Source organism: Chiloscyllium punctatum, chromosome 48, assembly GCF_047496795.1.
Source record: "Chiloscyllium punctatum isolate Juve2018m chromosome 48, sChiPun1.3, whole genome shotgun sequence".
NCBI lineage: Eukaryota > Metazoa > Chordata > Chondrichthyes > Orectolobiformes > Hemiscylliidae > Chiloscyllium > Chiloscyllium punctatum.
Window position 1 is genome coordinate 26,135,804 of NC_092786.1, and position 20,153 is coordinate 26,155,956.

General features: G+C 42.9%; 1 protein-coding gene across 2 annotated transcripts in view; it reads right to left on the reverse strand.

Annotated features, from left to right (window-relative positions):
- Positions 1-9,066, reverse strand: part of cers3a (ceramide synthase 3a) — a 102,604-nt gene extending 93,538 nt beyond the window's left edge. The window contains exon 1 of one of the 2 annotated variants that reach the window (XM_072564886.1): positions 8,848-9,066. The gene's annotated coding sequence lies outside the window, so the exon portion shown is untranslated. Of the gene's footprint in view, positions 1-8,569; positions 8,824-8,847 lie in introns of those variants that run through there. The other variant, XM_072564885.1, reaches the window with a different exon arrangement.
- Positions 9,067-20,153: the final 11,087 nt, after the last annotated feature.

Below are 20,153 nucleotides of genomic sequence, written 5' to 3' on the forward strand. Positions count from 1 at the left end.
GCACCATTTAGACCTATACTTTTGTGAGTTTTGCCTCATACATTACTAACCTGATGTGTCAAAAGTTATGTCATCCCTGGCAAACTGTGGGGATAATGGTTTCAAAAGATTCAAATTATTTATTACTTAGATTATTATGTGCAATTCACAGTCACAGACACATATCTGGGCAAGTATCAGGCTCTTCAGTCACAAGAGATGAGCCGACTTCGACAAGTGTGATTCCCTTCAAGTGATCAGATTTAGGAGGCCGCCCAAGATTTTCATTCCCTGAGGTCCCATGCTATGTGACTTCATAAGCATGCCTCTCCAAGACATGCTGCATTCTTAAAAAGATACATGACTGAGACATAACACACTAAAACAAAACATGTGGTGACAGGGAGCAAGTGACATTTGTACCATGCAAATTCTGACCATAAATTCCAATAAGATTGAAGAATGTCAACACTATTCAGGACAAAGCCATCAACCTGGTCAACATTCTCATCACTGCCATTTACTTCGTCCAATGGCACAGTGGCAGCAATGTCTAACATCTACAAGTTGCACTGCAGGAACTCAAAAATCCTTTGATATTACCTTCCAGACATGTGACCTCTACCATCTAAAAGGACAAGGGCAGCAGATACATTGGTACATCACCTCCAAGATCCCCCTCCAAATCACACATCGTCCTGATTCTGAAAGATATTGCCGTTCTGTTTTGTTGGGTCAGATTCTTTGAACTTTCAACCATCACCTTTAGCATAATTAAGGGTGGCAAAAGTGCTGACCTAGCCAATGATGTCCATATCCTATGAATGAATAGTTTAAAAAGCTCTGTGGGCCTTGTTCACATTGCACCAAATTCACACATCACTGTGCTGTCAGAAACTGCTTCAGTTGTTATGAGTAAAAAAAAGTACCAAAGTTCCTGTATGCAGTTCAGTTTGAACTTTGATTCATAGTACAGGTTTTAAAGTAACTACAACTAAGCTGATTATGAATAAGACAAACAGAACTCAAATCCAATCAGAAGGTAAATAGCAGGTGCCATCCTGGGCTGAGTCCAGCAGCAAGGTTAAACAGAAGCTAAGTCAGTATTCAGAATCACAAGGAGGACTGGGTGTAGACACACAGAAACTACATCATGTTGACATATTCTCACCAGGAAGCATATGCTAAATGGTACATGGCTCATGGCCAGGGCATCTTTAAAAATGAAATCATTTTATGTAGAAGTCATTCAAATTTATATAAAACACATCAAATACAGACTAATTCTAAGAGGTGCCTCTCTGAGAGGTGGTGGGGGATATAAATTGGGTAAAGATGATGTAACTGCTTACTTAACGAAGTCACTAGTCTAGAGTGAACATGTGAAGAGGGAGGTTTGGGGTACAAGGCTAAAGAGCTCTATATTTGAAAATCTACTCACAGATATAAATAAAGGAGTTGTGAAAATACATAAGGGGTTGAACAGTTTTACTGAATGCTAAGAAGTAACCAGCCCATGCAAAGTGCAGGTGCAGGCATCCATATTGTCTAAAATAATGATTCTGAAAGAGTTAATGTTGCAAGTTGCATTAACTCTAGCAAATCTGACAACTTAACAGACTTTGGGTGAAGAAAGAGAGTTGAAAAGTGTGGCACTGGAAAAGCACAGCAGGTCAGGCAGCATCCGAGGAGCAGGTCAGACAATGTTTCAGACATAAACCCTTCATCGACGCTCCTGGTGGTTTAACCAGAGGGTCACCATGCCTCACACGAGGGAAAAGGTTGAGGAGCATTCTTCATGGTCAGAGTCCAGGTTCCAGCTGGTGCAGGAAATGAATCTACACTGTTGGCATAATTCTGAATTGCAAACTAGCCAACTGAACTAACTGGCCCCTGCAGCTTAGTAGAGAAGGGAGGTATCAAAAACAAAACAAAGGGCTTCTTCTGTACACCATGAGGTGGTGTTTTTTCCACATGAAGGCCTCTGGCTGCATTTTGGGAGAGAGGCAGAAAGGCTGAGAAACCAAATTGAATTAAATGGTGTCAGTCAGAACAGGACATTGGCTTTCGCAGATGAGAACATCACCTGCTTCCATTCTGAATCAACATCTTCCTCATTATTTATAAAGACCCAAGATGAATCTACCCTGGCCTAGAATGCTCTCCTGCCCACACCCCAATTCGAATGCATACATCCCTGTCTCTTTCCACGATGTCCCTTGTTGGATAGACAACATAGTTAGCAGAACTTAATGACAGTTACAGAAATGTCTGTTTGCAACCACTCCTCCCCAAACTGTAGAATCTTCCAAAACTACAAACCCTCCTTTGCAGTTCCCCACTATACATTCCCTTGCTTACTAATGCCATGGTATGGACTGCACTCCTTCAAGGTTCCCTCCATATCAAAAGATGTGCAGGTTAGGTGGAATGGCCATACTAAATCACCCAGACTGTCCAGGGATGTGCAGGCTAGGTGGAATGGCCATGGGAAATGTAGGGTTACAGGACAAGGTGGGGGTTTGGCTTGGGGTTGGATGCTGTTCAGAGGGTCAAGTGTGGACTTGATTGGCCAAATAGCCAGCATCCACACTGTAAGGGAAGCTATTATTCTAAGCTCGGATCTCCAGCTGTGCTGTCCTGAACATGGAAGGCTAGGAATAGATCTAAGATGTTTAAAATTATCAGCATTTGTTACAATAAATGGAGACAGTACTCGAGGAGAGTCCAGAAGAAAAGGACACAACCTCAGTGTTAGAACCAGACTATTTCAGGGGTGTTGAGGAAGCACTTCTTCATTCAAAGAGTAGTGTGTGATGATGGTGCTCCTTTAACAAGGTTATGGTGTCCTTGGTTTTTTTTCCCCAGGGTGGTCATAAAAGCAGCGATTCTGAAAGGTCTGGCTTTCAATGGGCTTGAAGGCCAAGTTAATTATAACTAACAGATACTGCCTCAGGCAAAAGACTTATGTTTAAAAAAAACTTGTACAATGAAAGGCCAGTTCTCCCAGCTCAGCTTTACTCTGATTTGGTTTGGTTTTAGCATTCTGGCTGTTCACTGAAGCATTCAGACAGTTTTGAGGCTGCTGGTCCAAAATACAGCTCCAAGAAGAGGCTTCCATCTGTCTTTCTGTCTCTCCCCTAAGACCCTGTGTGTGATTTTACCTTTTGTGTAAAAGGGTGTTTACGGGAATTGTTGCAAGTATTGGGAACCAGCATCGTAAAGTTCTGAGTTTCAGATAGCTGAAGTTATTCTATATTTTGTTCTCTTTTCTTTGGGTTTCATTCTGTAATCTTGTAAATAAATTCTGTTTGTTTAAAACTCTGTGGTTCAACCTACTGCATCCGTCCTGGAATATCCACATTATACCTGCTTAAAATAACTAGCAAAGTTAGGGTCAAGGTTATTTTCTTGAAATGTTTTGAGGGGTTTGGCCTGGTTCATAAAAAGTAGGAATCTGAATCTCTCTCCCTTCAAAGGCTGCAGTTGACTGTCTGACATGAATGGTCTCTTCTTGTGCCTTCGGGAGACTAGAAGAGTAATGAGACTACGTTTCTGCAACAGAGTCAAAGATGGAGAAATAGGTAAACATCTTCAATGCCATCCCCCAGAAATATTTACCTACTTTATGCCAAAACAGCTGATTGGGAGAATCAAGCCAAAATTCAAACCTTTGGATTTTTTCTTACTGCAAACTGTTCACCTTTTGTCAGACTCTCTCATGATGGGTCCTGAAGAAGGGTTACACCTGAAACATCGACTGCTCTATCTCCTGAAGCTGCCTGGCTTGTTGTGTACTTCCAGCCTCCAGCCTGTCTACATCGGATTCCGGCAGCTGCAGTTTTGTTTTTGTTTCTGTCTCATGATGGAGCCATGGGAGTGAGACAAAAGGGGAAGAAGTAACTAAAATAACTGACATCCCCCCCAGGTCAGCAAAATGAGAGCAGGTTCCTAACTGCAAACCAAAAATTGGGAGATCCACAAGAAACGTCCTTCAGATTCTGGATTACCAGGATGATCACAAAGAATGCGTCAGAGGTGGAGAAGGATATGGAAGCTAGAGAACTTGCAGAGGTAGATAGTGATATCTAAACAGAGGAAGTAGTGCTGGATATCTGAAAACACAAAGTGGAAAAATCTCTAGGACCTGATCAAGTGTACCCCTGAACTTTGTGGGAAGTGATTGCAGGGACCCTTGATGAGATATTTATATCAATAGCCATGGGAGAGGTGCATGAAGATTGGAGGTTAGTTAACGTGGTGCCATTATTTAAGAAAGGTGGTAGGAAAAGTCAGGAAGCTATAGATTGGTGAACATGACGTCAGTGATGGATTCGTTGTTGGAGGGGATTCTAAGGCACAGGATTTGCATGTATTTGAAAGGCAAGGACTGATTTGAGATAGTCACTATAGGTTTGAGTGTGGGAAATCATGTCTCACTAACTTGATTGAATTTTTTGAAGAAGTGATGAAGGAGATTGGTGGGCTTCAGTCAGACGTTCAACAAGGTTCCACATCATAGACTGGTTAGCAAGATTAGATCACATGGAATACAGGGAGAGGTAGCCACTTAGATCGGGTAGTGTTGCATGGTTACTTTTTGGACTGACGACCGTGACCAGCAGTATGCTGCAAGAATTGATGCTGAGCCCACTGCTTTTTGTCATTTACATAAATTATTTGACTGTGAATATAGGAGGTATGGCTAGTAAGTTTGCAGATGTTGTGAAACTTGAGAGGGTTCAGAGAAAAGGATGTTGTTAGGGTTGGAGTGCTTGAGCTGCAGACAGTGTCTGAATGGGTGAGGGCTACTTCCCCTCATGCATCAGAGGCTGAGGGGTGAGCTTATAGAAATTCATAAATTCATGAGGGGCATGGATAGGGTGAATAGCCTAAAGTCTTTTCCTCAGGGCAGGGGAGTCCAAAACCAAAAGGCAAAGGCAAAGGTTTAAGGTGAGACTTAAAGGGATGCAAGGAGCAATGTTTTCATGCAGAGGGTGGTGCGTGTATGGAACAAGTTGCTGGAGGAAGTGGTGGAGGCTGGTACAATGACAACATTTAAAAGGCATCTGGATGGCTATATGAGCCAAATGCTTGTAAATGAGACGAGATTAATTTATGATATCTGGTCAGCATGGACTGATTCTGTGCTGTGCATTTCTGTGACTCTACGTACCAAATAAATATTTTGCTTCTATCTTTACCCAATTAGAATATGGTGACAATGGCCTAGTTGAAATGTAGGTGTTAATGATAAAGGTGCTAAAAAGGCTAGCAATACTCAAGGTAGAGAAGTCACCAGGGCCCAGATGAAATGCATCCTAGGTTTCTGAAAGAGTTAAAAGGGAGAAAAATCACAGACCTATTGACAGATGTTTTCTGTCCTGAAAAGAGGATTAGACCCAGGGGACTGGAGGATTGCAAATGTGACATCATTGTTTAAGAAAGGGAAAAAAGATAACCCAGGAAACTACAAACCTGTCAGCTTGACATCAAGTGGGAAAATTGATGGAGGCTATAATACCAGATTAGGTTAAATATACAGAGTTATTACCAGATAATCAACATGGTTTTGCCAAGAAAAGATTACATCTGACAAATTTGATTGAGTTCTTTTGACGAAGAGACACAGGCAGTGGATGAGGGTATGTTGTGTATGTTGTATATTTGGACTTTCAGAAAACATTTGATGCAATGCCACATGGCAGGTTGGTTAGTAAATTAGAAATTCTTTGGATTAATGGGTCCTTGACAGCCTGGATTAGAAAGATAGGGAATGGTGGTAGTTGTAGATCAGTATTTCTCAGACTGGAGATGTGTTGAAAGTGATGTTCTCCAGAGATCGGTGTTGGAAGCCCTTTTACATAAAGTGATGTAGAGATGGGTGGTAAGGGCAAAATCTCTAAGTTTGCAGATGATACTCAGCTCGGGAGAATACTGAGTCATGAGGATGCTGCTGAGTAACTTTAGAGGGACAGTGACAAGTTACCCAAATGTGCAGACACTTGCCAAATGAATTTCAAAGCAGAGAAATGTGAGAAAATGTATTTTGGTAGAAGAAACAGAAACAGTATAGACTTAATGTTCCAACTTCGAGGGGAGTACATGAGCATAGGAACTTCAGGGTTCACATGCATAATTCTCTGAAGGTGCTCAGGCAAGTTGAAAGAGTTGTATAAAGTAGAGGTATAAGAGTATTAAAGTAGGGAAGTGATGCTATGCATCAAACAAATGTGGGCGGCACGGTGGCACAGTGGTTAGCACTGCTGCCTCACAGCGCTGGAGACCCGGGTTCAATTCCCGCCTCAGGCGACTGACTGTGTGGAGTTTGCACGTTCTCCCCGTGTCTGCGTGGGTTCCCTCTGGGTGCTCCGGTTTCCTCCCACAGTCACAAAGATGTGTAGGTCAGGTGAATTGGCCATGCTAAATTGCCCGTAGTGTTAGGTAAGGGGTAAATGTAGGGGTACGGGTGGGTTGCGCTTCTGCGGGTCGGTGTGGACTTGTAATGTAATCTAATCTAAATCATTGGTTAAACCATATTTGGAGCATTGTGTTCCATTTCGGATATCTTATTGAAAGGACAGATATCAAAATTCTGGAGAAAGTACAAAGGAGATTTACTGAAATGGATACCAGGAACAAAAGATTTTAGACACACGCAAAGATTAAAGAGATTTGCCTTATACTCCTTGCAGCAGAGAAGATCAAGAGGTGAACCTCACTGAGATGCTCAAAACTATGAACAATTTTGACAGTCAGGAAAGATATTGTGTGTTGTGGTTCTGTTTGCCGAGCTGGGAATTTGTGTTGCAGATGTTTCGTCCCCTGTATGGGTGACATCCTCAGTGCTTGGGAGCCTCCTGTGAAGCGCTTCTGTGATGTTTCCTCCGGCATTTGTAGTGCCGCTGTAAACATCATAGAAGCGCTTCACAGGAGGCTCCCAAGCACTGAGGATGTCACCTAGACAGGGGACGAAACGTCTGCAACACAAATTCCCAGCTCGGCGAACAGAACCACAACAATGAGCACCCAAGCTACAAATCTTCTCCCAAACTTTGAAAAGATATTCTGTTTCCACTAGTTGGTATCTGAATAACTGAGAATCATAATTTCAAGATTACCGGCAAGACAAGGAGTGAGATAAGATGACATCTTTACTCAGAGTTGATAGGATTTGGATTGAGCTGCCCAAGAGTGTGATGGAGGCGTACTCAATAGGAGGTTTCAAAAGAAAGCTGGATGCAGAGTTGAAAGTGAAGGAGTTAGAGGGCTGGAGAGTGGGACCTGAAAATGTGTTGCTGGAAAAGCGCAGCAGGTCAGGCAGCATCCAAGGAGCAGGAGAATCGACGTTTCGGGCCCGAAACGTCGATTCTCCTGCTCCTTGGATGCTGCCTGACCTGCTGCGCTTTTCCAGCAACACATTTTCAGGTCCCACTCTCCAGCATCTGCAATCCTCACTTTCTCCTTGGAGAGTGGGACCAGCTGGATAACTCTTTCCGGAGCCGGTATCTACACGATGGGTGTCGAACGACCTCCTGCTGTAAGATTCTATGACTTCAAGTGTTTAGCCTTCGAGCGAATGCTGAAAGTCCTGGGATCACTTAAGAAGTCACTAGAGGACAGGATTCTCCTAGCGTTAGAATTCCGACAGGCGATACGAATCCACAGTGATCTGGTGCTCGGGCTTTCTTAAAAACGTCCTTGCCTGTCCTAGATTTTGTTATATGTTTACCGAGATTGTTATGGAAAGTTTCCACCCCACCCCCAACCAAACAAGGTCAATTGGAGCGTCAGTAACGAAGTTTGGAGTTTAAACTCCTTATATCGATAAATTAAGGAGTTAGAAATCAACGTGCCAGGCCTTTACAGAAATTGCGGCCTGGAACCACTCTTTAAACAGGAGAGCTCTGCACACACAAGGCGTTACACATCTGACAGCGGTTTATAATTTCAAAACCCGTTTTTCAGGTTAAACAACGAGATTAACCCGCTTCCTCACCATGAAGTTGGCCAATCTAACCCCCAAGACACAAACTATCCCAACAACTCGGACACTCACACGAATTACAAGGAAAAAACTGGCTATCGTTGAACAATGTGCCAGCTCAGGGAGCAGGGGCTAATTCAAGAATTGTTTTTTTCGAATGCAACAATTTTCCGCAGCGGATCCCAACGAGTTCCTTTCCCAAGTTTACAACTGGGTTGGTGTGTCATTTAAGTTACATTCCTTGTTGCTAACTCAGAGAGTCCCCACCTCTCGGAACTGGAGTTTGGTTACTGCTCAGACCCATGCATTCATTCTTGCAAAATCACTACATTACTTCACACATTAACACCTTCTCTCCGATTAAAGGACACAGTTTTACCTTGACGTGAAAACTAAAAAAAAACACTGGTTCACTTCGAAGTAAGTTTTGAATCCTGAACTGGAACTGAACCAATCCTCTGCACAGGTTATGAGGACAAACTGAGTCTAGCGTTAGCAGTCATTGGGTACATATCGTGTTTGTGGGCCGACACAGAACATTCAGGAAATACTTAGACAGAGATGGACTTAATTTTAGACTGTAATTACAAATATGTAGCTCACCTTTTACACGTAGCTTTCAAAATTCTTTAAGTCAGGGTCAGAGGTCACAGGACTACAGCGAACATGAACTGTTCGATCACAAGAGTATCCAGCCAGGCTCGCCACACGTGTACAGTTCAGCTAACTCAGGAGCTTCTATTAGAGTTAATACTGTTTCACTCCACAACACCTGAAGGGCGGGCTGCCTTACACAGGTCCAATTGAGTTGCTGATGTGAACTGCTGAAAGGACAGGAGATTTTAAAAAAAAACGTGAGTCATACGATTTCGACAACTTACCTGTAAGCGTCGATCGACCAAAGTGTAACTCAGAGTCAGAGGCTGTGCTGATAAAAGGGCGGGGCTCTACCTGCTGTGCGAATCAGACCCACAATCTCAGAGAATGTTGTAATAATGAATGCGTAACTTAGTATACTTTGGATTTTAAAGTAGAGATAGGTGGGAAGGTAATTATTTCAAGCCTGTCAAAGTCATTTGGAACAGTGACCCAAGTATATCAGTTCCAGGAAAGTATGTGATGACTGGCAAGTTAGGCAGCAAAAAATCAGAATGGTGTGTTGCTTTCCTGGTGCCAGGATCAAGGATATCTGGGAGAGGGACCAGCAGGAGGTCATTGTGTATATCGGAAGTAACAACACAGAAAGGGAAAAGGATGAGATTCTGAAGGGAGAACATATAAAGTAAAGCAGGAATTTTAAAAAGGAGGTCCTCAAGGATAGTAATATCTGGATTACTCCCAGTACTATGAGCTGGTGAGGGGAGAATAAGGAAGATAGAGCAGATGAATGTGTGGCTGAGGGGCTGGTGCAGGGGAGAAGGGTTCACATTTTTGGATCACTGGAATCTCTTTCTGGGGTACAAGTGACTTGTACAAGAAGGACGGATTGCACCTGAAATGGAAGGCGTCTAATATACTGGCAGACAGATTCGCTAGAGCTGCTCAGGAGGATTTAAACGAGTGTGGTGGGTGGTGGGGAGGACTAGTAAAGTTGAGAACAGAAGTGAGTCAGTCAGGGCAGGCAGGGACAAAGCAGAGAACAAGACAGAACTGATAAATTAAACTGCATTTATTTCAATACAAGAGGCCTAACAGGGAAGGCAGATGAACTCAGGGACAGGACTGGCAGCTTAATGTTTCAGGATACAAATGTTCCAGGAAAGATGGAAAGGGGGGGCAAGAGAGAATTAGGAGTAGCATTTTTGATAAGGGATAGCATTACAGCTGTACTTAGGGAGGACATTCCTGGAAATACATCCAGGAAGTTATTTGGGTGGAACTGAGAAATAAAAAAGGGACAATCACCTTATTGGGATTGTATTATGGACCCCCTAATAGTCATTGGGAAATTGAGAAACAAATTTGTAAAGACATTTCAGTTATCTGTCAGAATAACAGGGTGGTCAGAGGAGGGAATTTTAACTTTCCAAACATAGACTCGGATTGCCATAGTGTTAAGGGTTTAGATGGAGAGGAATTTGTTAAGTGTTTGCAAGAAAATTTTCTGATTCAGTATGTGGATGTACTTACTAGGGAAGGTGCAAAACTTGACCTACTCTTGGGAAATAAGGCAGGGTAGGTGACTGAGGTGTCAGTGAGGGAGCACTTTGGGGCCAGCGACCATAATTCTGTTAGATTTAAAATAGTGATGGAAAAAGATAGACCTAAAAGTTGAAGTTCTAAATTGGAGGAAGGCTAGTTTTAACAGTATTACACAAGAACTTTCAAAAGCTGATTGGAGACAGATGTTAGCAAGGTAAAAGGATGGCTGGATAATGGGAAGCCTTCAGAAATGAGATAACGAAAGTCCAGAGACAGTATATTCCTGTTAGGGTGAAAGGTAAGGCTGGTAGGTATAGGGAATGCTGGATGACTAAAGAAATTGAGGTTTTGGTTAAAAAGAAGGAAGCATATGTCAGATATAGACAGGACAGATCAAGTGAATCCTTAGAAGAGTATAAAGTCAGTAGGACTCTACTTAAGAGAGAAATCAGGATGAAAAAATGGGACATGAGATAGCTTTGGCAAATAGGGTTAAGGATATTCCAAAGGGATTTTATAAATACATTAAGGACAAAAGGGTAATTAGGGGGAGAATAGGGCCCCTCAAAGATCAGCAAGGCAGCCTATGTGTGAAACCACAGGCAATGGAGGAGATACTAAATGAGTATTTTACATTAGTGTTTACGTGTGGAGAAGGACATGGAAGATGTAGGGTGTGAGGAAATAGATAGTGACATCTTGAAAAATGTCCATATTACAGAGGAGGTGGTGCTAGATGCCATGAAACATATAAAAGCAGATAAATCCCCAGGACCTGATCAGGTGTACCCTAGAACTGGGAAGCTAAGGAAATGATTGCTGGGCCCCTAGCTGAGATTGGCTAACGTGGTGCCACAATTTAAGAAAAGTGGTAAGGAAAAGCCAGGGAACTATAGACCAGTGAGCCTGACATCAGTGGTAGGCAAGTTGTTGGAGGGAATCCTGAGGGATAGGACTTACATGTATTTGGAAAGACAAGGACTGATCAGGGATTGTTAGCATGGCTTTGTGCGTGGGAAATCTGACTGAGTTTTTTGAAGACCTAATAAAAAGGATTAATGAGGGCAGAGCGGTATATGGACTTAAGTAAGGTGTTCGACAAGGTTCCTCAGAGGAGACTGGTTAGCATGGTTAGATCTTATGGAATACAGGGAGAACTAGCCATTTGGATACAGAAGTGGCTCGAAAATAGAAGACAGAGGGTTGTGGTGGAGGATTGCTTTTCAGACTGGAGGCCTGTGACTAGCAGCGTACCACAAGGATTGGTACTGAGTCCACTAATTTTCATCATTCATATGAATGATTTGGATGTGATCATTGGAGGTACAGTTAGTAAGTTCACAGATGACACCAAAATTGGAGGTCTAGTGGACAGCAAAGAAGGATACCTCAGATTACAATGGGATCTTGATCAGATGGGCCAATGGGCTGAGGAGTGGCAGATGGAGTTTACTTTAGATAAATACAAGGTGCTGCATTTGAAAAAGCAAATCTTAGCAGGACTTATACACTTAATGGTAAGGTCCTGGGGAATGTTGCTGAACAACGAGGCCTTGGAGTGCAGTTTCGTACTTCTGGGTAGGTAGCTTAGTGAAGAAGGCATTTGCTTTCCTTTATTGGTCAGAGCACTGAGTATAGGAGTTGGTATGTCATGTTGTGGCTATACAGGACATTGGTTAGGCCACTTTTAGAATATTGTGGGCAATTCTGGTCTCCTTCCTATCAGAAGGGTGTTGTGAAACTTGAAAAGATTCAGAAAAGTTTTACAAGGATGTTGCCAGGGTTGGAGGGTTTGAGCTGTAGGGAAAGGCTGAATAGGCTGGGGCTATTTCCTCTGGAGTGCGGAGGCTGAGGGGTCATCTTAAAGAGGTTTATAAAATCATAAGGGACATGGATAGGATAAATAGACAAGGTCTTTTCCCCAGGGTGGGGGAGTCAGAACTAGAGGGCATAGATTTAGGGTGAGAGGGGAAAGATATAAAAGGGCCCTAAGGGGGAACTTTTTCACACAGAAGGTGGAGTGTGTATGGAATGAGCTGGCAGAAGTGGTGGAGGCTGGTACAATTCCAGCGTTTAAAAGGCATCTGGATGGGTATATGAATAGGAAAGGTTTAGAGGGATATGGCGAAAGTGAAGACTGCAGATGCTGGAGATCAAAGTCTAGATTAGAGTGGTGCTGGAAAAGCACAGCAGGTCAGGCAGCATCCGAGGAGCAGGAAAATCAACATTTTGGGCAAAAGACCTGATTTCCGTGCTGTAAATCTTAATGACTTTACCTGGAAGAACCCTATAGTGTGAATAGCTGGACTGTATTGCTGAGATTGTAACAGACCAGAAAGCTTAGTCTTAGTTCAGAAGGAGCAGCACTTTGAAAGCTAATGCTTCCAAATAAACCTTTTGGTTTGGTGGGCTGAATGGCCTGTTTCCACACGAGGGATTCCATATCTAACAGCTGGAGCCTCACAAATTTGTCAGTGACTCCAGATCAACACAATAACCAAATATAACCTGGTGTTGTGTGATTTTTAACTTAGTTCAGAAGAACCAGGAGTTCAGTTCAGAAGGGAGAATGGTTTCTTCTAGCAGGAGAATCAAGCTTTTAGTTCGGGGAACCAGTCATGCTCAAAGTGCTTTACTTTGTGGCACTTCCAAGCCAGGAGAGTATGTGTACAGAATGTTCAGGTCTTTAGAACTGAAGACGTTTAGGCCAAGAGAATTGTGAAAAGTTAACAACAGCAGACTCTGAAGGGAATTATAAATTTGTCTCAAATCCAAGGAAAAGAAACTGGAAGGAATCAACAAATAAAAATGTAAGAGTTGAGGTTGAAGTGAAACTTTTCTCAATTTGAGTATCTTTAAAATGATAGTGTTGTTTGGAGAACAGGTTGAAATATTGTGCTGTGTGTTAAGATCTTACTGTATATATACTGTTGCTAAGTTTGCATAATCAACTTAGGTCATGTTGTTAGAGAACTCTGGGGGCAGTGCGGTGGCTCAGTGGTTAGCACTGTTGCCTCACAGCACCATGGATCCGGGTTTGATTCTATTCTCAGGTGACAGTGTGGAGTTTGCACATTCTGCCCTTGTCTGCCTATGTTTCCTCCCACAATCCAAAGATGTGCAGGTTAGGTGAATCGGCCCTGTTAAAATTGCCCATAGTGTTCGGGAATGTATAAGTTAGGTGTATTAGTCTCAGGTAAATGTAGAGCAGTAAGGGAATGGGTCTGGGTGGGTTACTCTTCGGAGGGTCGGTGTGGACTTGGTGAGCTGAATAGCCTGTTTCCACACTGTAGGGATTCCATATCTAACAGCTGGAGCCTCACAAATTTGTCAGTGACCCCAGATCAACACAATAACCAACTTCAGAAAGTAGCATATGATCCATGAAGCCAGGGGAAGTGGTGATAGTGGCATTATCATTGGGCAAGTAATCCAGAGCCTCCAGGCTGAAATTCAGGGATAAAAGCAAAATATAGCAGATGTTGGAAATCTGGAACAAACACAGAATCAGAAACCAAACAGCGTCAAAGGAGGCTATTCGACCCATCAAGTCTGCACAGACTCTGTGAAGAGCATCCCAACCATTCCCAGCCACCACCTTATCCCTGCAACCCCACATTTTCCATAGCTAATCCAACTAACCTGCACATCCCCGGATACTATGGAGTAATTTAGCATAGCCAATCCACCTAACCTATACATCTTTGAATTGTGGAAGGAAACTTGAGCACCCAGAAGAAACAGACTTTGGGAAGAAAATGCAAACACTCCACACTGACAGCTACCCATGACTGGAATCGAACCCAGGTCTCTGGTGCTGTCAGGCAGCAGTGCCAATGACTGAGGCTAACACAGAATCCTAGAGAAACACAGCAGGTCTGGCAAAATCTCTGGAGAGAAACAGAATGAACATCAAGTCTTTTATAACTGTTGGAGTTCTGAAAATGTTGCTGAGTTTCTTCAGCAGTTTTTTTTAATATTCTGGGGACATGGATTTAAACCCCACCAATGGCAGATGATGAAATCTGAATTCAACAAAAATCTGGAACAAAAAGAAAACCTGATAACAATGTAAATTCAATTCTAAAAGAAAAACTCAACCTGGTTCAGTCATGTGCTTTAGGGAAAGAAATATCCCATCCTTACCCACTCTGGTCATGGTTGACTCTTAAGTGAAAAAAAAACAAACTGTGACGGCGCTGTTTAAGTCAGAGACAAAAACAGAAATTACTGGAAAAGCTCAGCAGGTTTGGCTGCATGTGTGGAGAGAAATCAGAATGAACATTTCAGGTCAAGTGACCCTTCCTCAGAACTGATGGTAGCTAGGAAAATGTCAGTTTATATACAGAAGATAGAACATAGAACGTAACAGCGCAGTACAGGCCCTTCGGCCCTCGATGTTGCGCTGCCCTGTTATACCAATCTGAAACCCATCCCACCTACACTATTCCATGTACATCCATTTGCCTGTCCAATGATGACTTAAATGCACTTAAACTTGGCGAATCTACTACCGTTGCAGGCAAAGCATTCCATACCCTAACTACTCTCGGAGTAAAGAAACTACCTCTGTCTTATACCTATCTCCCCTCACTTTAAAGTTGTGTCCCCTCGTGTTTGCCATCCCCATACTTGGAAAAAGGCTCTCTCTGTCCACCCTACCTAACCTACTGATTATATTGTATGTCTCTATTAAGTCACCTCTCAACCTTCTTCTCTCTAACAAGAACAGCCTCAAGGCCCTCAGCCTTTCCTCATAAGACATTCCTTCCATACCAGGCAACATCCTAGTAAATCTTCTCTGCACCCTTTGCAAAGCTTCCACATCCTTCTTATAATGTGGTGACCAGAACTGTACACAATACTCCAAGTATGGCCGTACCAGAGCTTTGTACAGCTGCAGCATAACCTCCTGGTTCCGGAACTCAATCCCTCAATTAATAAAGGCCAAAACACTGTATGCCTTCTTAACAACCCTGTCAATCTGGGTGGCAACTTTCAGGGATCTGTGTACATGGACACCGAGATCTCTCTGCTCATCTGCACTCCCAAGAATCTTACCATTAGCCCAGTTCTTTGCATTCTGATTACTCTGTCCAAAGTGTATCACCTCACACTTGTCCACATTAAACTCCATTTGCCACTTCCCAGCCCAGGTCTGCATCCTATCTATGTCTCTCTCCAACCTACTACATCCTTTGTCACTATCCACAACTCCACCGACCTTAGTGTCGTCCGCAAATTTACTAACCCACCCTTCTAAGCCCTCATCCAGGTCATTTATAAAAATGACGAACAACAGTGGACCCAACACCGACCCTTGCGGTACGCCGCTAGTTACTGGACACCAAGATGAACATGTTCCATCAACTACAACCCTGTTTTCTTTCAGCAAGCCAATTACTGATCCAAACTGCTATGTCTTCCACAATCCCATTCCTCCGCATTTTGTATAATAGCCTACTGTGGGGAACCTTATCGAACGCCTTGCTGAAATCCATATACACCACATCAACCGGTTTACTCTCATCTACCTGTTTGGTCACTTTGTCAAAAAAATCAATAAGATTTGTTAGGCACGACCTACCCTTCACAAAATCGTGTTGACTGTCCCTGACAGGGTTGGGGTTGGGGATAACGTGTAAACGATAGTTAGGAATAGAGCCCAAAGAGAGAGAACAATTGGACAGACGAAGGAGTAAATAATGATCTGGTTAGGAGAGTGAATAACTATGAATAGGGACTGTTAATGGTTAACGATGGGTTGTGTGTAATAGCTGACAATATGTTAACAAGGCCTGATGAGTAGGGGTTAGGATAAGGATATGGGAGAGCTCATGCCCTAAAGTTATTGAACTTGATATTGAGTCTAGAGGGCTGCAGGGTCCCCAAGGGGAAAATAAAGTGCTGTTCTAACAGATTCTTTAATAGCTTTGCTGGAGCACTGCAGCAAGCCTAAGAGAAATGTTGGCGATGGAACAGGGTGTGTTGATATGGTAAGCAACTGGAAGCTCAGGTGTTCTGTCTTAGGCTTGCTGCAGTGCTCTAGCAAAGTTCAGCACAAACTGGAAGAACAGCGCCTAATTTTCCAGTGGCGTTGGAAGGGAATGTGCAGGTGGTGGTGTTTTCATGTATTCTCAAGCCTTGCCCTTCTCAATGGAAGCGGTCAAGGATTCGGAAAATGCTGTCGAATGAACTTTGGTTCTGGATCTCTGTTTGCTTGCTGAGCTGGAAGGTTTCAGATGATTCATCACTATACTAGGAAACATCATCAGTGGGTCTCGGGATGAAACACTGGTACTATGGCCCATTTTAAATTTATGTTTAGATTTCCTTGGATTGGTGATGTCATTTCCTGTTCTTTTTGTCAGGGAGCTTTGGTGTTCTGCAGTGCATCTTGTAGAAGGTACACATTGTTGCTGCTAAGTCACAGTTGTGGAGGATGTAGATGTTTGTAGAGGTGTTATCATCCATAACTTGTAACTGCCCTCTGAAATAGCCCAATAGCAAGCTACTAGATCAAGGGGAATTAGAGATGGCCAATAAATGCTGGCTCAGCCAGTGATACTGATATCCCATGACAATTGGAAAAAAGGGCTGCTTTGTCTCAATTGATGCCAATCTTCTTGAGTGTTCTTGAATCTGCATCCATTCAGGCAAGTGGGGAGTAGTCCTTCACACTCCTGATTTGTTCTTTGTAGATGAAAATCAGGCTTTGGGGAGTGTGGAGATGAGTCATTCACTGCAAGCTACCTGCTCTGACCTACTCTAATAGCCACCATATATGGCAAGGCCAGTTCAGTTTATGGTCTGTTCTAAACCTTAGGATTTTGATTAGTGAGGAATTCACTGATGGTAATGCCATTGAATGTCAAGGGACATTAGTTAAATTCTCCCTTATTAAAGATGGTCATTGCGTGCCATTTATATGGCATGAATATTATTTTCCATTTTTAAGCCTAAGTCTGGATATTGTCTAACTCTTGCATTTGGACATGGTTTATTTCAGTATCTGAAGAGTTGCAAATGATGCTGAACATTGTGCAATGATCAGCAAACATCCCCACTTATGAACTTATAATGGAGAGAAGTTTATTTTTGAGCAGCTGAAGACGGTTGGACAAAAAAACTTTAAGACTGCAGAGATGGTCTGAGACTGTGAAGAATGACTTCCAACAATCACAATCATCGTCCCTTGTGCCAGATATGACTCCAAATAGTGGAATTTTCTCTATCATTCCCAATGACTCCAGACCAGGGCTCCTCACGGCCACAAATGGTTAAATGCAGCCTTAACATCAGGTGCAGTCACTCACATCATCACTAAAATTCAGCTTTGCACCCACTTCGAACCAAAGCTGTAAAGAGGTCAGGAGCTCAGTGGCCCTGGTGGAATCCAAACTGAGCATGAATTAGCAAATTACTTGTGAAGCAAGAACAGCTTGATAGCACTGTTGATGACACCTTTACGAACAATCGAGACTAGGGTCATGGAGGCACTAATTGGTAAGGGTAGATTCTCCCTTAAACTAATGGAGAAAGTGAAGTCACATGGTGCGCAGGGTGTTCTAGCTAGGAGGATAAAGAACTGGTTGAGCAACAGGAGACAAAGAGTAGTAGTTGAAGGGAGTTTCTTGAAATGGAGAAAGGTGACTAGTGGTGTTCCACAGGGGCCAGTGTTGGGGCCATTGTTGTTTGTGATATATAGAAAATGATCTGGAAGAGGGCACTGTTGGTATGATCAGCAAAGTTTGCAGATGACATGAAGATTGGTAGAGTAGCAGAAAGCATAAGGGACTGTCAAAGAATATAGGAGGATATAGATAGACTGGAGAGTTGGGCAGAAAAGTGGCAGATGGATTTCAATCGAGACAAATATGACGTGATGCATTTAGGCAAGATTAATTCTAGAGCGAATTATACAATGAAAGGAAGACCCTTGGGGAAAAGTTGATGGGTAGAGAGATTTGGGAGTGCGGGTCCATTGTACCTTGAAGGTTGCTGCACAGGTGAATAGAGTGGTCAAGAAGGCATATAGTATGCTTGTCTTCATCAGACGGGGTATTGAGTATAAGAGCTGGCAAGTCATGTCAAAAGACCGCATTTAGGATACTGTGTACAGTTCTGGTCGCCACATTACCAAAAGGATGTGGACGCTTTGGAGAGGGTGCTGAGAAGGTTTACGAGGATGTTGCCTGCCATGGAAGGTGCTAGCTATGAAGAGAGGTTGAGTACGTTAGGTTTGTTTTCATTAGATATAAGGAGATTGAGGGGGGACCTGATTGAGGTTTACAAATTCATGAAGGGTATAGACAGGGTGGATAGAGACAAGCTTTTTCCCAGGGTGAAGGATTCAATAACCAGAGGTCACGCTTTCAAAGCGGGAGGTGGATAGTTTAAAGGGGATGCTCATGGCAAGTACTTCACACAGAGGGTGTGGACGTCTGGAACGCGTTGCCAGCAGAGGTGGTAGAGGCAGGCACGGTAGATTCATTTAAGATGCGTCTGGACAGATGCACGAGTAGGAGGGGAGCAGAGGGATACAGATGCTTAGGAAGGCATATTATGTTTAAAGTGTAATTCTGCTGCCAATGATGGTCCATAGCACCTCACAGATGCCCAGTCTGGAGTTGCTCAGTCTGTTTGAAGCCAATCCTGTTTAGCACAGTGATACTGTCACACAAGATGATGCAAAGTATTCTCAACATGAAATCAGAACTTCACCTGCACAAGGACAATGTGGTGGTCACTGATGCTGTCATGGATAGATGCACCTACAGCAGACAATTTGACAAGGATGAGGTCAAGTATGTTTTTCCCCCGTTTGTTGGTTCCCTCACCATGTGCTGCAGACCCAGTCTTTTTGGACTTGATCAGTTCAATCAATAGTGTTGCTGCTGAGCCACTCTTGGTGGTGGCCAATAAAATCCTTCATCCTTGCCTACCCCCAGTTCTTCAATGTGCAGAAGTGCTGATTTGTCAGCAGACTTCCTTGCCCACATCTCAGCTGGTGCCATTTAGACTCAGTGCCTGAAGTCAATGTTGAAAATTTCCAGGGTAACTTCCTCTTGAGTGTATACCACTTTACCACCAGCTCTGCTGGGTCTGTCCTGGTAGTATCTAGGATATTATAAGGAATGATTTCATAACAATGTCAGGCTTGACTAATCTGAGGGACAACTCAATTTTGACACTAGCTCCCATGTTATAAAGAAGGACTTTGCAGGTTTGACAGGGCTGTGTTTGCTGTCATAATTTCCACTGTTAGATGGTCTATCCAGTTCCATTCTTTTTGAGAGATCTTCTCGGAACTGTTACAACTGAGTGGTCATTTCAAAGAGTAGTTTAAGAGTCTCCAAATGTAGGCCAGACCAGGTAAGGACAGCAGTTTCCTTTCTTAAAGGACATGAGAAAACCAGATGAGTTCTTCCAACACAATTATTAGACTTATAATTCCAGATTTTTATCAGATTCAAATTGCTCCACCTTCTCTGGTTTATTCAAACCTAGGTCTCCAGAACGTTAGCAGGATCTTTGGATTAATAGTCTAGTGGTAATACACTATACAAATTCCTCACAGAATAGAGAACAGTACAGCAGAGGAACAGGCCTTTCAGCCCATCATTTGCCAACCATGATACCATTCTAAACTAATTCCATCTGCCAGCACGTGGTCTGTACCCTTCCATTCCGTCTGCTCATGCGTCTGTCTTGATGCTTCTTAAATGTTCTATCAAATCTACTTCTAACAGCTCCCCTTGCAGTGCATTCCAGGTACCTACCACACTCTGTATTTAAAAAAAATTGCCTCACTTATCTCCTTTAAATCTTTACCCTCTCACCTTAAACTTATGGCCTGTGGTATTTGACATTTCCACCTGTGAAAAAACTCCAATTATCCATTCTATCTGTGTCTCTCATAGTTTTGTATGCTTTTATCAGATCATCCCTCAGCCCCTGAAGACTAGCAAAAACAATTCAAGTTTGTTCAACTTCTCCTCAAAGCTAATACACTCCAATCCAGGCAGGATCTAAGTAAACCTAT